Source organism: Sus scrofa, chromosome 10 (assembly GCF_054392235.1).
Source record: "Sus scrofa isolate SSC_HxYL_T2T_F1_AM1 chromosome 10, Sscrofa_HxYL_maternal_Yorkshire_Landrace_v2.0, whole genome shotgun sequence".
Classification (NCBI taxonomy): Eukaryota; Metazoa; Chordata; class Mammalia; order Artiodactyla; family Suidae; genus Sus; species Sus scrofa.
Genome location: NC_139392.1, coordinates 41,305,001 through 41,322,500, shown reverse-complemented (window position 1 = coordinate 41,322,500; position 17,500 = coordinate 41,305,001).

Here is a 17,500-nt window from a genome sequence, read left to right as displayed (position 1 = left end):
AGAAGCATGGGGCGTGCCGCTCAAGGGCCAAGGGCTGCCCTCACTGGCACACAGTGAGGGAGACCCATGACAAGGGGTCCACCTGAGCCCCTCCCGGGGAGGGGACACAAGCTTCCCCTGCCTTACCGTCTCGACCCCCTCCCCTGAGCTTTAGGAAGCTGCTCGTGGGGCACGCCACCACCACAGTGGGGACCCGAGGGGACTCACCGCTGGGAGAGGAAAACGACACCACCGCTCGGCCTCGGGCATCTGACAGGCAACCCGGAGTACTCCAGGGGCACCACAGAGGACCAGGGGAGGCACGCTCACGCACCCGCAGGGATGCGAAGCATGGCAGCGAGGGAGGCCTCCCCCCCACTTTGGGGAGGGACCGCTCGCAAGGCACACGCCAAGGCGGCAAAGCGAGAATGCCTGCTGCGTCCCAAAGGACCCAGGCCCCCCCCCCCCGACTGACACCCGAAGGCAGCAGGGCGGGAGACCAGAGGTCAGGCTGGAGGCCGCACCCCTGCCTTCCCCCACACCACCCGCAGGTGGGGGAGGAGCAGCGAGGGGCCCGCGACAGAATGAGAGGCGCGGCCCAGCTCACCATGAGCGGCCGTCCCTCATCTGGCGCGGCTTAAGCCCAAGCCCAGGAGAGCGCCACATCACCACATCGATCAGTCCTGGCAGAGCCAGGGAAGAGCCCAGAAGAGGGGAGGGAGGGCCAGCAAAGACAATCACCACGGGGGCCTGCTTCAGCTTCACCGGCACCCCCTCCTCCTCCTCCTCCTCCCCTTCCTCTCTCAGGGGAGAGACAGCGGCTGACAACCCCGGGAGGGAGAACGCCTGACACGTGGCACGGAGCCAACAGGGTGGGGTTGTCCCAGCCGAGCCGCCGGGTGCCCGCAGCAGGGAGGCACACAGGGTAGAAGACCCCACAGGGCCACGCGCCCTGCCGCCCTCGGGTCAGCCAGAGACCGGAGGAGACACCGCAGCACGGGCCAGCTGGATGCACAAGTGAGAGCCGGCGCACAGGCCCAGGCGAGCGGCCCCCACGCGGGGTGCAAAGGGCAGGGTCAGGCCTTGGACAGCAGCCGAAAGCCCAAAGCCCCCCACGTGCATCCAGAGGCCCAAGGTCTCCAGCGACAGGCGCTGAAGAGGATCGTGTCAGCATCTACCTGGTGACAGAAAAGGCGTATTTCGGCCGCGAAAAATGTCCATGCCCAGCAGCGGGGCCCACCCACAGGACGTGGGGGTATCCCCGGAACCCCCATCCGGACACTTGTCCCCCAGCCCTGCCCTAGAGTCGCCAGACCCAGCGCTCTCAGAGCCATCTGGTCGACCCGGGGAGCGTGACCGCAAGGAAGGGACAGGGACATGAAGGAGGTGGAGCCGGCCGGCCAGCCGGGGAAGCCCTTCCCGGCTTGCCCACGCGGGCAGGTATCGGTCTGTCCGGAGCTCCAGACGGGGACTTGGCTCCCCCAAAATCCAGGACACACCATCCAGCTCAGGCCGGTCCCCACCTCCCGACCGATCGACCGACCGACAGGGAAACACTCCGAGGGCGGGGGGCGGGAAATGAGAGCGTGGGAAACGAAGTCTTGTCCAACGACCGGGACCCTACATGGGCACGCCTCAGGCCCAGGTGCACCCTTCCCGGCCACACCCGGGAGCAGGGGGCCGGCGGGGTACCGTCCACCGTCTCCGGATCCATCAGGACTTGGAAAAAAAAATGTTTCCACGGAGGCGCCTCCGACGAACGGACCCCGCGAAGGAAGGCGCCGGGGCCCGAGCCACCCTTTCCGCTCCACCCCTCACGTCTTGTGCCGGTCTAGACCTCGTGAGTACGACTCCGCACGGGCCGGCGGTAGCCATCAGTCGGGGGGCAGGCGGGGAGGGGCCCATGCCGGCATGACGACCGGGAAACAAGCGTGCCGGCCACCGAGCCTGTCGCGCCCTCCAACGCCCTCAGCGCACAACCCGGGCCGCTCCTCACTTCGGGGATGAGAGGCTGGAGGGACCGCAGGCGGGAGTCATTCACGCTCCAAAGGGCGACCCGGGACAAGGCCAGGCCACCCGAGCACAGGCAGTCCCGGGCGCCGCACACCCTCTCCCCTCGCTAGGGAGGCGGCCCGGCCCAGGCCTGGTCGGTCCCCGGGGCCGGAGCGGCAAGAGCGGATGCTGGTCGACCCGGCCAGGCGGCCCCAGAGCCTGCCTGGGGAGCGCGGTGACAGTCACTCCCTCACAGGCCTGCAGGCCCAATCTCCGGTGAGAGAGGGACACTCCCAGGCCTCTGAGCCACCGGAGCTGTCGCCGCCAGTGTCGCCAGCCTCCCGGAACTCTGACTCAGGCCGGATGGCTGAGTCACATCCCTCGCGAAGGTCCCCAAAGCTGCAGAGGGAAGGGACGATATAAAAGCGGACACTAGATGGCACGCGACAACCGCCACCAACGTCACCGGGACAGATCCGGAAGGCCGGCCGGCCGGCGGCGACACAACGACACAGCGCCGGCCACCCAAATGCCCGAGCTCTTCCCGGGGCCGAGGCGCCAGGCGTCCTGCACGACCGCGAAGCTTGCCTCGCGGAGCTGCCTCCTGGCAAGGCACTGCGTGGCGTGATGGCAGCAGATGGAAAGAGGGGGGCGGCGGCGGCGGCGGCGGCGGCGGCGGCGGCGGCGGCGGCGGGGAAGGAGCTGGGAAGAGGTTCTCGCTGTTGCCTAGAAGGAGCCGCGCTCGCTCCCCCAAGCATGTCCCTTCCTGGGCTTGGGAATTCCAGAGAGAAGCCGGCGCGGTGAGGGTGGCACTAGCGAGAGAGATCTCAGGTTCCCCTCCACCTTCTCTTCTCTCCCCCACCCCCACCCCACCTCCCTGCACGGAGCTGGAGGAGGGAGGGAGAGAGGGAGGGTGGGAGGGTAGGCGGGGACTGGCAAAAACGAAACCGGGCAAGCTCTCGGAGAACGACAACGCAGGAGTCGGTTTACCTGCCACCCTTACCGACGGAGACGGTCTGTCAAAAGCAGACAAGCAAAGCCCAGAAGCTTAGGAAGGGAGAGAAGGATACAGTCGATCCTAGGAAAGTGGAAATGAAAATCTCTCTCTGCATAGACTGAGACAAAGTCCAAAGAGAACAAATGGCTGCCTGGGGCAAATGCTCTGGTGGTCAGGTCATAGAAACATGGATTTCAGCATGACTGACCAACCACAATGGAGGGAAAGTACAACGCAACACTATGAGTGTGTGTGTGTGTTGGGGGGGGGGGGTGAACTGAAATCTCATCCAAAACAAAACAAAACAAAACAAAAAAAGGAAAACAACCCCCCCCCAAAAAAAACCCAAAAAACAACAACAGAAGAAGAAGAAGAAGAAGGAAGCCCACGACCAACAGGGTCAAGGCTCCTGCTTTCTCAACGCGGTGGCTCTGGTTGCCCCTGTGTGGTGCAGGTTCCATCTCTGCCTCAGGAAAAACTTCCACTTGCTGCCCGTGGGTGTGGCCAAAAAGTAAAACATAAAGCTGAAACGGGAGGGAGAGGGGGTGGAGAAAACCCGAAACAAACAATAAACTTTGCAAGTCTCAGGATTGCCATCCTGGGGTAGTGGAAACAAATCCGACCAGGAACCATGAGGTTGCAGGTTTGATCCCTGGCTCACTTGTTGGGTTAAGGATCTGGCATTGCCGTGAGCTGTGGTGTCCGTCACAGACGCGGCTCGGATCCCGCGTGGCTGTGCCTGTGGTGTAGGCCGGCAGGTAAGGCTCCGAATTGACCCCTAGCCTGGGAACCTCCATGTGCTGCGGGTGTGGCTCCCCCCCAAAAAAAACCAGAAAGAGAGAGAGAGAGAGAGAGAGAGAGAGAAAGAAAGAAAGAAAGAAAGAAAGAAAGAAAGAAAGAAAGAAAGAAAGAAAGAAAGAAAGAGAAAGAAAGAAAGGAAGGAAAGAGAAAGATAGAGAGAGAGAAAGAAAGAAAGAAAGAAAGAAAGAAAGAAAGAAAGAAAGAAAGAAAGAAAGAAAGAAAGAAAGAAAAAGAAAGGAGAAAGAAAGGAAGAAAGGAAGGAAGGAAAGAGAAAGAAAGAAAGAAAAGAAAAAGAAAGAGAGAGAGAGAAAAGAAAGAAAGGAAGAAAGGAAGGAAGGAAAGAAAAAGAAGGAAAAAGAAATCCATCTTGGAGTTCCCGCTGTGCCTAGGTCACAGCTGAGCCTCAAGTTCGATCCCTGGCACAGGAAAGGCAGTGCAGCAGGAAAAAAAAAAAAAAAAAAAAAAAAGAACAACTCCATCTTGCTGGTTGGGCAGGGGAGATGCAATTGCCGGATGACATTCCACAACTCTGCCAAACTGGCAAAACCACGACGCACTTAGTACAGGAGTCATTGAAGACATGGATGTGAAAGCATCTTCTTGCTATCGATTCATTTCCCACAATCCCAGGAAGAGCCATTGGAACAGGGCTCCCATTCCTGGCACGATATCTTTTCTAGGTGTGGGTGGATGCATCTTTTCTCATGGTTGTTTTCCTTTTGACCAAACTTAACTTCAGCCTCCACCATGTCATCTTTTGGGCTCTCAAGCCTGCCATGAGAATATGGTCACCAAAGTCCTCGCCCAGAGGCACCTTTGCCCAGCACCAGTGCCGCCGTCTCCCCCCACCTCCTCCTCCTCCTCCTCCTCCTCCAACCCCCGCCAAGCACCCCACCCCCCACCCCGCTTTGTATTGTTCAGCTGTCTTGCACTGGTCTCTCACACGGTGGCGGTGTGGTCCTACGCATGTCTCCCAACCACATTCAAGTGGACTTCCGGGATCATCATTTTCTGTTTCCTAACTGCACTTTCGTCGTTCTTAGGAGGTTTGCTTCCCTCCCCGCCTCCCCCCCACCCCCCGCGCGCGCGCGCGCGCCCACGCTTGGTGTTGAATCGGAGCTGCATCTGCTAGCCTGAGCCACAGCCACAGCAACGGCGGGATCCGAGCCACATCTGAGACCTTATGCCACAGCTCGCGGAAAAATGCCAGATCCTTAAACCCCTGAGCGAGGCCAGGGATCAAACCTGCCACCTCGTGATTCCTAGTCCGATTCGTTTCTGCCCCGCCATGACAGGAATTCCTTCCTGTGTTCTTTTGGGTCATGGTTGTTTCCAGCTCCACAGAATTCCTCCCCGTGCTCATGTGACATCTGGGATGTGGCGGGGGGCGGGCCGCAAGGTTTTGTTCCCCTACAGTCATGCCTTGAAAAAAGTCTTGTACAACGTTTCACAGTCCAGATCCAGAAGCTGAATCCGCAGCCGGTTCCATCTCATGAAACCGATCTCCCAGCCCAGGAAAACCAAAGGTCGTGGTTGGAGCCCGTGATAAACCCCAGGTCTGAGTCCCGAGCACTGCTGCTCAGGGAAGATTTCGAGGTGTCAGGGTCCAAGGATCCTCCTGGGCACTTGGAAATGTCTCCGATGTGTGCAGGCAGGCATGAGGATGAGAAGGGGCTAAAGAGGGGCAGAGGGTGGTGATCTCTTGTCGGTGGATGTCAAGGGTTGGCGCTTCCTTTTGTGGATCTCCCGGAAAAGTCAAATGTGGGAGAAAAACTGGACCCGTGAGTTCGAGGAGAGGGATGGCCAGAGAAAACCAGAAGAATTCCATCTGCCGACCATTGGGTAGGTAGGAGGGCAAAAACCGAAACCTCAAGCATGAGATGAACAGAACCACATGCTTCTAGCCATCCATAAACCCCGTAAGATAAGATCGTTTCTGCTGAGATACCCTCTCCCTCCCCCCACCCACCCAGGGCGAAGGATCCCTGGGTGGTGGCAGAGGGGTGGGCATGGAACTTCCACAGGCCCTGGGGACACACCCCACCCCACCCCCAAGAAACCCCTAGAAGCTTGGAATTCTGATGTCTGTGGTGTGATGACCATAAACACTGGCTTTTGTGCCATGTCTGCTAGAAGATATGGTTTCCATGACAAATAAAGTGATTTTTAGCAAGTTTTTCTCCACTTGAGATGTATTGAAAATACGTCTTCATTCAGGGGGAGGTAGGTGTAGGTGACAGACGTGGCCACTCAGCTCAGATCGGGTGATCTGGCAGGGCATAGCTCTGGCTGAGGTGCAGGCCAGCAGCTACAGCTCCGATTCTTCAACCCCTAGCCCAGGGAACTTCCATATCCCGAGGGTGCACTCCTAAAAAACAAAAAACAAAATGAACAACACACAAAGAGGGAGCATCTCATCGATGGCAGACCAAATTCCAATGTATATGTATATGTGTACATAGGTATGTACGTATGGATGTGTGTGTGTATGTGTATATTATCGAGAGAGAGAGAGAGAGAGAGAGAGAGAGAGAGAGGATTTTTTAGAGCCATAACTGTGGCATACGGAAGTTCCCAAACCAGGGGTCGAACCGGCATACATGGATACTAGTCGGGTTTGTTACCACTGAGCCACAACAGGAACTCCCCACATTCCAATATTTAATGAGAAAATACATTTTTGATGCTTTAGGCAACCCTGCAAACACCCTTATTTAAGTGACTGGACTTAACAAAAAGGAATCCCTAGCACCTAGTAACAGAGCAAAGATAAAGAAGCACAAGGCAGGAATTCCCGTTGTGGCTCGGTGGAAACGAACCCGACTAGCATTGACCCCTAACCTGGGAACCTACAAAATGGCACATGTGAAGCCCTAAAAGAAGACTACACACACACACACACACACACACACACACACACACACACACACACACACACACACACACACACACGGCACAGACAGATGCGAAAGGAAAAGAAAAGGAAGGAAAAAAGAAAAGGGAAGAAAGAGAGAAATGAACAGGCAGAACAAGCCATTGTGAATGATCTCTAGGGACAGGTATTTTTCTCCAAGCATAATTTTATTTTTCCCCAAGTGATACCAGACCTCTCTCTCTCTCTCTCTCACACACACACACACACACACACACACACACACACACACTCTCCCTCTCTCTCTCTCTTTGAAAAAATTTATGTATTTAGTGGAGTTCCCATTGTGACTCAGCAGGTAGGAATCTGAGTAGCATCCATGAGAGTGCTGGTTTGATCCCTGGCCTCGCTCAGTGGGTGAAAGATCTGGCATTGCCCTGAACTGTGGTGTAGGTTGCAGACACAGATCGGACCTGGTGTTGCTGTGTCTGTGGTGTAGGCCAGTGGCTCAAGCTCTGATTCCCTAGCCTGGGAACCTCCGTGTGCCGTGAGTGCCACCCGAAGAAAGCAAGGGGAAAAAAAAAAAAAAAAGAAACATAAAAACCTGGATTGGGGAGATCCCATTGTGGCTCATTGGTAACAAAGCTGAGGAGCACCCACGAGGATGCAGATTCGATCCTGGGGTGGGGGGGGGGGGTGCTGGTGCTGGTGGTGCTGAGGTGTGTGCGTGTGGGGTGATAAATAGGTTACCTCTGGCTTCTGGGGGGTGAGAGTCAGCATGCTTTTCCTGCACCTGCTGCTCCTGGGCAATTATTTAGTTTTGGTTTCTTGTTCCTTTGTTTTTGTGGTCCTGCATTGTGGTGAGTACTGGTGTAAGTGGCAGGTTCCTATTTGATCCGACATTTCTTTGGCTCTGGTGTCGGTTGACAGCCATGGTCATGACTGGTGGTGGTTGTTAAGTCTCCAGGAGTTCCACGCAACATTCTGATTGTCTTTCTTCCTTGGGCTTTGGCTGCAGCCTCCCCCCCCCCCCTCCCCCCATCATATGGAGGTTCCCGGGCTAGGGGCCGAATCAGACCTACAACTGCTGGGGTGTATGCCACAGTCACAAGCACCATCAGATCCAAGCTGCGTCTGCAACCTACACCGCAGCGCAAGGTGATGCCACCAGATCCTAAACCCACTGTGGAAGGCCTGGGATCGAACCTGCAACCTCATGGTTCCTGGTTGGATTCCTTTCCACTATTCCACGACGGGAACTCCTGGGCTTTGGCTTTTGACAGGTGGAGGGACACAGCTTTCTGAAACGGTGGGGCCAGGGCAAGGCATAGAAACATAAGATGGATGTGAGCCTGCGCCTATTCTTTTCTCGTGTGCTGGGAAGATAAGGTGGCTCTTGCCAGCTGGGATTTCATTTCCCCACAAACGATCAGGCTCTTAAGGTATCAGGCAGGGAAGAGGGAGAGTCAGAGTTCCCATTGTGGCTCAGTGGTTAATGAATCTGACTAGGAACCATGAGGTTGCAGGTTCCATCCCTGGCCTTGCTCAGTGGGTTAAGGATCCAGCATTGCCGTGAGCTGTGGTGCAGGTTGCAGACGTGGCTCAGATCCCGCGTTGCTGTGGGTCTGGTGCAGGCCAGCGGCTACAGCTCCGATTGGACCCCTGGCAGGGGAACTTCCATATGCCGCAGGAGCGGCCCTAGAAAAGGCAAAAAGCCGAAGGAAGGGGGGGGGGGGGGGACAGAAGAAGAGTGAGAATCAGGGTCGGAAGAACATGGGGAAATCGGTGCTAGGTGCCTGGGTGTGTGAGTTCACACGGAATGCTAGCCCAGACCCCTGGCCAGCCACATTTGGGGTATCTATCAACTTGACTCTCCACTCTCCAGCTCACCTGGGTGGTGCTGCCCTGCCCTGCCCTGCTCATGTAAGACCTGGCTCCTCCAGGGATGGCTTTGCACCAGAGGGAGACGGGGCAAAGTCACTGAGCTTAAGGTAATTTCTCCAAGAGAGACTCTGGGAGAAGGAGACCAGCTGGATTTCTGTGTGTTCATTTTTCTTCCTGTCTGCTTGTTTGGTGCAGGCCAGTCCATGTGCCGAGACATTCAGAAACTCTGTACTAGCTGAGACTCAGACCTTGTTCCGAAATAAGCAAAGGGACTTTGAGCTGGGATCACTCCCTGACAAGTAGCTAGCAAAGAAGTTTCCCTTAGCTCTCAGGCCCCATCCCTGCCCTCAGGCGGGTGGGTGTGGGGAGGGGGTGGGGGGGGAGGGGAGGGGCTCGTTCAGGCAGGCAGGCAAGCAGGCAGGCAGGCAGGCAGGCAGGCAGGCAGGCAGGCATGCAGGCAGGCGCTGGTTCATTAGTCCCGCACCCCCCCACTCCCGGCCCCAGCTGCCCGCCCCACCCCCCACCCCCGGCCGCCATCCCTGCTGCGCCGCCTCTCGCTTCCCAAATCGCCTGGACTCACGCCCGGGAAGGGGGGGAGGGGAGATCAGGAAGATCCAGGCCTCAGGGCCTGGGTTCAATCACTTCATTCAAATGCAGAAACTCTCCAGTCAAGTCAGAGGTGGTGACTTTTCCTGGAGCTTCTCTTTAGGGAAAGTGTTTTTTTTCCCCCCTTTCCCCAATTTCCCTACCCTCAGGCTGCCCCTCGCAGACTGCATGGAGGGGGGTGGGGGAGGATGTGTGCACGAAACTCGCCTCGTGTCAGGCCAAAGGAGCCCCCGCCATTTCCCAACCCGGGAAACCCCGCAAAACTTCTGGAGCATGTTGGCCTTGGTGTGGGAATGGACATCTTCACTTGCCATCTTCCTTTGCACGAGGAGGAGATTTTCATCTCCTGCTGTCTGGGGGCCAGAAAGGAGGGCCAGAGTGTCCCTTTTGTGTGGGCCGGTCCTTAAGTCATTTTACCTCACAGGAATCACCCACATAGGGCATGGAGACACGTTTGGGGTCCGCCTCCTCCGAGACGTCCCGGGAAACTTCACGTGTGAAAAACTGTGCTGGGGAGGTCCCATCGTGGTGCAGAAGTGGAAATAAATGCAACTAGGAACCATGAGGTGGCAGGTTCCATGCTCAGCCTCGCTCACTGGGTTACGAATCCCACGTTGCCATGAGCTGTGGGTAGAGGAGAGTGAGAAGGAGAGGGAGGGAGAGGGAGGGAGAGATCCTCCATTTCATGGAACTGGTTTCCTTGTTTTGAGATGACGTCGCTTTGGTGAAACAGTTGTCAGATGGCCTCTCAAAAGGCGGTGATGTGGATGGGCTCCCCGAACCAGGCCCACAGAAACCAAAGGAACGAAGGGGTTAATCCTTGGAGCCAGAGTTCCCTCCTCTGAAACTGAAACCAAGCTCAAGCCCCGGAGTGCTGGTGTGTTGGAGCCAGAGACATTGTTACAGCTAAAAGCTACTTTGAAATAGTCTCCGTTAGGTTATGGCTTGCCTTGGCCCACGAACTTATGACTAATGACTACTGTCGAGTCAGAGTTGTAGTGAACCTGGTGTTTTCTCTACCCTTGAAACACTCCCTAAGGATTGCGACCCCCCCCCACCCCCCGCCCCACGCCCGCCCCGTGGATGAGCAATCTTCACTCCAGAGAGAAGGTCAAAATGCCATAACCCCAAAGACACTGGAAACATTCCATGGACCACCTGACTCCAGCCTTGATGACTTTGAAATGGTCTATCCTAATCTCCTATCCAGGGAGAAGAATGCAAGCACCCTGATGCTTCTAGACAGCTCCGCCACCCCCATGCCTACCATTAAGCTAAACCTATAGAACCCCTTGCTATCCCCTCTCAAGGGAGGACACAGTTTTGAGGTCCTTAGCCTGCTGTGGCCTCCTTAGCCTGGCAAAGCAATAAAGCTGTTCTTTATGCTTCACCCCAAAACTCTGTCTCTGAGACTTAATTGGAGCTGGAGTACCAAGGCCGGTTTGGGCTGCCAACCTTTCCTGGAACTTTCAAACTGTTACATATGAAGAACGGAGCCGGTGACTCTGTGTGTGTGTGCGTGTGCGTGTGAGAGAGACACAGAGAGACAGACAGAGACAGTGAGTGAGACAGAGGGAAGAGAGAGGGAGAGGGGAAAGTCCCTTCAGTCTTTTGTTTTGTCGGTTTGTTTGTTTGTTTGTTTGTTTTGTCTTTTTGCCATTTCTTGGGCCGCTCCCATGGCATATGGAGGTTCCCAGGCTAGGGGTCGAATCGGAGCCATAGCTGCCAGCCTACGCCAGAGCCACAGCAACGTGGGATCCGAGCCGTGTCTGCGACCGACACCACAGCTCACGGCAACGCTGGATCCTTAACCCACTGAGTGAGGGCAGGGATCGAACCCGCAACCTCACGGTTCCTAGTCGGATTCGTTAACCACGGAGCCATGACGGGAACGCCCCTTCAGTCTTTTGAAAGGCCCCTCTGAGAATGCCGTCAGGTGTTGGGGCCAACTTTCCGAGGGGCTCTTAGAGAAATGAACACAGGGTGATGGTTTCACTCTCAGAGACACTCTCAGAGACCATTTCTCTGATGTGTTCATCGAGGGACTCCACTAGCTTCCGTTTTCAGGGCCTCGGGACAAGCGATACGTGTTCTCATCCACAAGGATGCCAGGTCCAAAGGGTGGGAGAAAATGGGAAACGCTCATGAAGAGAGTTGTAGCCAGAGATGGAAGGCAACTGGAAAAACTTCAGGATCCAGTCCAGTTTTCCAGCCACTGAGTTTCTGACTTCTGGAAGGATTTGGGTAGGGAGGAAAAGGTCAAGGATTCTCCATCCCTCTGACAGAGGTATAAGTTACAAAGTAGATGTACATCTTTTGAGAAAGAAACGAACAAACAAAGAAACAAACAAACAAACAATTTTTGTCCCTTTGTCTTTATCAGGAAAAGTGAAAGATGGAGAGAGGGAGGGAGGGTGGGTTGGATGGATGGATTTGGGGGGCGGGGAGAAGATTCTTAGATCCTAATGACCCAATGCTTTCTCTAGTCCTGGGCCTTTAGGTAGGTGATATATCTATATCTATATCTGTATATCTATATCTATCTGTATACACACACACACAGACACACACAGACACACGCACACACACACACACACACACACACACACACACAGACACACACACACACACACAGACACACACACGTAGTTATTTTCTGTTTCTAGGGCTGCACCCATGGCACATGGAGGTTCCCAGGCTAGGGGTCCAATCGGAGCCGTAGCCACCGGCCTACACCAGAGCCAGCACAACGCGGGATCCGAGCCCTGTCTGCGACCTACACCAGAGCTCACGGCAACACCCGATCCTGAACCCAACGAGCGAGGCCAGGGATCGAACCCGCACCCTCAGGCCTCCTAGTCGGATTCGTCCAGCCATGACGGGAACTCCTACATATGTATATAGTATGCATATAGTATATCTTTTTTTAACGCCCACGCCCCAGCCCTATGGAAGTTCCCAGACTCACGGTCGAATCAGAACTGTAGCTGCGGGCCTACCCCACCGCCACAGCAACACGGGATCCTTAACCCACCAAGCGAGGCCAGGGGAGGGATCGAACCCACATCCTCACGGATCCTAGTCGGGTTCATTACCGCTGAGCCCTGATGGGAACTGCAGGGGACATCTTCTTTTTTTTTTTTTTTTTTTTTTTTAAGATGTAAGTTTGTTGTGGTTGTTGGTTGTTGTTGTTGCTTTAGCTCGGCGTACAGTGGGCTTGCTTACAATGTTGTGTTCGTTTCAGGTGTACAGTCAAGGGGATTCAGTGATCCATCTACATCCATCTATCCCTCCGTTCTTTCTTTTTCAGCGTCTTTTCCCCTCTAGGTGATTCCAGAATATTGGGCCATTCCTTCCTTGTTGGTGGGAACACCAGCGTGAAAAAAAACCATCACGGGGGAGTTCCTGTCGTGGCACCATGGAAGCGCATCCGACGAGGAACCTTTGCAGGGAAGGGTGTGGGTTCGATCCCTGGCCTCGCTCAGGGGGGCGGTAAGGATCCGGCAGGCAGTGCCGTGAGCTGTGGTGTCGGTCGCAGACGCGGCTCGGATCCCACATGGCTGTGCCTGTGGCGTAGGCCAGCAGCCGTAGCTCCGATTCAACCCCTCGCTTGGGAACTTCCATATGCCACGAGGGCAGCCCTAAAAAGCAGAGGGGGAAAAAGAAATCATGAGGGCGGGGGAGAGGGATCCATGAGGAGGATGGGATGAACATATACACACACGAGTCTCTATCCAATAGATGACGAACAGGGACCCCTACGCCACCTTCTGGAATCCAAACGCCAAAACCACAAAGCAGAGTTCCCGCCATGGCGCAGTGGAAATGAATCCGACCAGGAACCATGAGGTTGCAGGTTCGATCCCTGTCCACCTCGCTCAGTGGGTAAAGGATCCAGTGTTGCCGTGAGCTGTGGTGTTGGTCCCAGACGCGGCTCGGACCTGGCATTCCTGTTTCTGTGGTGTAGGAGGCCAGCAGCTAAAGCCTCCGATTCGATCCGTCATCTGGGAACCTCCATATGCCGTGGGTGTGGCCCTCAAAACACACACACACACACACACACACGCACACGCACACGCACACGCACGCGCACGCACGCACGCACACGCGCACGCACGCACACACACTCTGGAACCCCCTAAATGGGAGAAAACCGGACACAGTAGTTTTTTAGGGGTCCAGTCTCTGTGACAGGTGAGGATATCAGGCTTGCATCGAGGGAGGGAAGGCTTCACCCCACGCAGAAAACACACCCACCTACCCACCGACCCACCTTCCTTCCTTCCTTCCTTCCTTCATGAGAGAACAGTTGGATGACCCATCCTAAGTGTCGGTTGAATGAAGTCTAGTTACCAGGGTTCAGAGTGGGGGAGGGAGAGGGGTAGGAAGTCTGAAGCCTCTGGCGACTCTCCGAAATGTTCTCCCCCCAGGGTGACAGAGCCGGCAGGTCAGGCACTGCCTTCTCTAGAAACCTTCCTGCCCATGTCCAAGGGGGTGTGGGGGGTTGGGGGTGTGGGGCAGGGAGTGGGTCAGGGAGCCTGGAGAAACACAGACCACCAAGCGGCCATTCTCCCGTCGCCCCGACTGTTTGTTGAATGAACATAATGGACGTGATCCAAGTCTGCCACGCCGCCGCCGCCGCCGCCGCCGCCGCCGCCACCACCACTTTCTCCATCATCTCCCCCACCCTCTTGCCTGCAGCCATCTTTGAAAAGGCTGCTGTTGTCGCTGCCTTTGCATGAAAGTGAGTGAGGACCCCTCCCTAATACGGAGTGTTTCAGTCCCTGGTGTCTCTGACAGCTCGCTCATGTATTGGTTGTGAACCATCTTGCCTTGAGGATTTGGAGGATTCGTGAACATTGCAGGAGCCATGGGAGCAGTGAAGTCCTTATCGCCAACCCGACACCCCCCCCCCCCAAATTTCGTGGCAGGGAGCACACTTTTCTTTCACCCAAGAGATTTATTTCCTGCTTTCCGAAGAGAGAAGGAAAGGAGGGTCAGAATGGTCCTCTGGTGTCTGGTGTCCTGTCCCTTTCATTGCACACACTCCTAGTGCCACTGCGGGAGGCACGTTCGGGGCGCGGGGTGGGGTGGGGGGGGACCTGCTGCACGCACCCGCCCCTCACTTTCAAATGCGAAACTCAAGGAGGATGTGAATGTCCTTCACGCCACCGATCAGGTGAACGGGATGGCTTTCTAGGGAAATCCTGGTGTTTCCTTTCACTGCCATGACGAACACCCAGAAACAACCCTGTAAGTTCATACAACTTTGTCAGTCAACTGTATTCCAATAAAATGAAAAAGCAAGACACAGACACACCCAGACACACACACCCACACGCACACACACACGCGCGCACACACACGCACCCCAACCCAGAACCAAACACCCTCTCCTGAAATGGGGGGGGCGGGCCCACCGGAGAATGAGCAAGAGAATTCCAGAGTCGGTAGGAAAGTGTCATCTGCAGCGGTGTGAGAAACCCCAAGCTCTTTTCTTCCTGTCAAGGTGAATAAACTTTGTTAATGGGAGTGGGTGCCCTCAGTGTGCCCTCCGAGAGGAAAGGCAGGGAGCATTTTCTCCCTGAAGAGCTTAGTGCTGTCATAGCACTGACGGACAGGATGAACGATCGGTGAGAGGTGGCAGCAGCAGTGGTGGCCGCCTGCACTGCCTGGGCGGATTGGAAACATAGACGAGCCACCAAGACTGCGTGTGACACCCCCGTGCCGCCCCCCCCCCCCCCCCCCCCGTCTGTACAGTGACAAGAGTCCTTTGGGGGAAAAGGGGGGGTGGGTGCTCTTCCAGTGTGTCTGTCTGCATTCATCAGGTGTGGGAGAGAAGACAGATGTTTGTTTCCACTATCGTTCGGAGGACTTGCCCAAGAGTACCACGTGCCCCCAAAAGATAGCACCGGAAGAGAGATGCACGAGGTTTCTGAATGCATGCCGTGGGTGCTCCAGGCTGCCTCCAGGCCGCCCCCTCGCCCTCCCCCTCGCCCTCCCCCTCCCCCTTGCCAGAGGCAGACGTTCCTTGAAACAGCTGGCTTTGAACTTGGGCTTCTAGAGGAAGGTTTTTCTCCTGCTTTCAAGACGGGAAGAAGAGGGTGTCCGTCTCACATCCGTCCTTTCCGGGGGGGGGGGGGGGACCCGCTTTGGTGTGCTTGTGAGGGAGAGAGACAGAGACAGACAGGGAGGGACGGAGGATAGGCAGACAGTGAGAGGCAGAATCAGAGGGAGAAAGAGGAGGAGGGGAGAGAGACAGAGAAAGTGAAACAGAGCTAGGTATAGAGGACGCTGTGGCTGGGTCGTATTCTGCGTGTTCTCAGTGAAGTCGTCCTAAGGCCTCTGGAGGTCCAGATCACTGCTTGGGGCCGGAAGTCTGTCTGCCCTTCCCTACCCATCTGAAGAGCTGTGGTTTGGGCTTTCCAGCCGGGAACCCCTCTTTCTGCCTCTTTGTCCAACACACAAGGTTCGTGGGACCCAGAAATCCCATTCTGAGAGCACCCTAGGAACAGTCCTTTCCATACGGCGCAGGAGGCCCCTGTGCCAAGAGATCCAAAGTCTGGAGCCTCTGTTCTCCCCCCCCCCCCCTTCCCTCCACGGACAAAATCTTGCCTTGTATTCCTTTTTTTCTCAGGGACTCTGAAGGACATGTATCATTGTACAACCATGGGGAAGACGCTTCCATTCCCTCTGGAATGATGGATGTGGTCGCATGTCTCAAGGAGGCTCCAATTCTTTGAGCAGGACTCCCGATGGTGCCATCCCATCGTCCCTCCCCTCCCCTCCCCTCCCCTCCCCTCCGGCTCGCTCGGTCGGTCACGGTTCCCCTCCTTTTTCCTCCCCTCCAGGTTATCTTCAGGTCTGCCACCCACTTGTAACTCCTCCCCCACTTGGAAGTGGCCTCTTCCGGCCCCGAACTTGGTCGTCCCAGGCCCACCCCGGGAGCCATCTGGCGGACCTTTTCGGAGACTATAAAAAGCAGCTTACGGCAGGGGGCGTCGCAGGACCAACGAACGCATCGGGATGGATCGCTGTGTGGCGACATGGATTCTCCAGGCAGGGCAGGCATAAGGCCTGGACTCTTTCCTCCTGGAGCCCGTTTCTTCATCCGTGGCCTTGAAGACGAACCACGCCGACCACGGACCGTGGACCTTGGCCTTCACCTTTCATTTCCGAACGGCAGCCAGGGCATCCATTGTCACCACCGCGGAAAAGGTGTCCACAAAAAGGACAGGTGAGCGCCTCCATGGCATGCAGTGTCATCCCCTCCCGCCACCCCCACCCCGGCTTTAAAGGGTCCTCTTTCAAGTAATCACGTTGCCACAGCTGGGACTTGGATCGGATCCCTGGCTCCGGAACCCCATATGACCTGGGGCCGGCCAATGCATCCCTCCATAGCGTCCTAAATCCGTGCATCGTTGATTCAGGACTTTCCCTCGTGGCACAGAGGAAACGAATCTGACTAGGGACCATGAGGTTGCGGGCTCCATCCTTCGCCTCACGCAGGGGGTTGAGACGAGGCTCAGATCCGGCACGGCTGCGGCTCGGGCGTAGGCCAGCAGCCGTAACACCAGTTCGACCCCTAGCCTGGGAAGCTCCATAGACCGTGGGTGCGGCCATCCGAAGACCAACAAGAACCTCCTCACCGTCCTAATACAGGGACAGCAACGTTGTCGCGGCAAGGGCGGCGGGGCGGCGCGGGCCAAATAAAATGCTATGCACCCAAGTGCTGGGACGTGTTTGATTTCAATAGAGAAGAAGGAAATCACTAGGCCAGAGGGGAAGCTCAGAAAACATCGAACACAAAACGACACACCCTGTCCGGGAGACTCAGGCCCCGGAGAGAGGCAGTCAACGCGGTGCAGACACGACCCCAGCGAGTGAGTTGGCAGAGACGGACGGACGGCCCCGGCATCAAGACAACCCCAGGGATCCCATCGAGGGCCACACGGACCCGGGCCCGAGTCGGCCGGGACAGCTGGTCGACCCCGCGGGCCCTCGGACCCGGGCCCGAGTCGGCCGGGACAGCTGGTCGACCCCGCGGGCCCTCGGACCCGGGCCCGAGTCGGCCGGGACAGCTGGTCGACCCCGCGGGCCCTCGGACCCGGGCCCGAGTCGGCCGGGACAGCTGGTCGACCCCGCGGGCCCTCGGACCCGGGCCCGAGTCGGCCGGGACAGCTGGTCGACCCCGCGGGCCCTCGGACCCGGGCCCGAGTCGGCCGGGACAGCTGGTCGACCCCGCGGGCCCTCGGACCCGGGCCCGAGTCGGCCGGGACAGCTGGTCGACCCCGCGGGCCCTCGGACCCGGGCCCGAGTCGGCCGGGACAGCTGGTCGACCCCGGGGCCCCTCGGACCCGGGCCCGAGT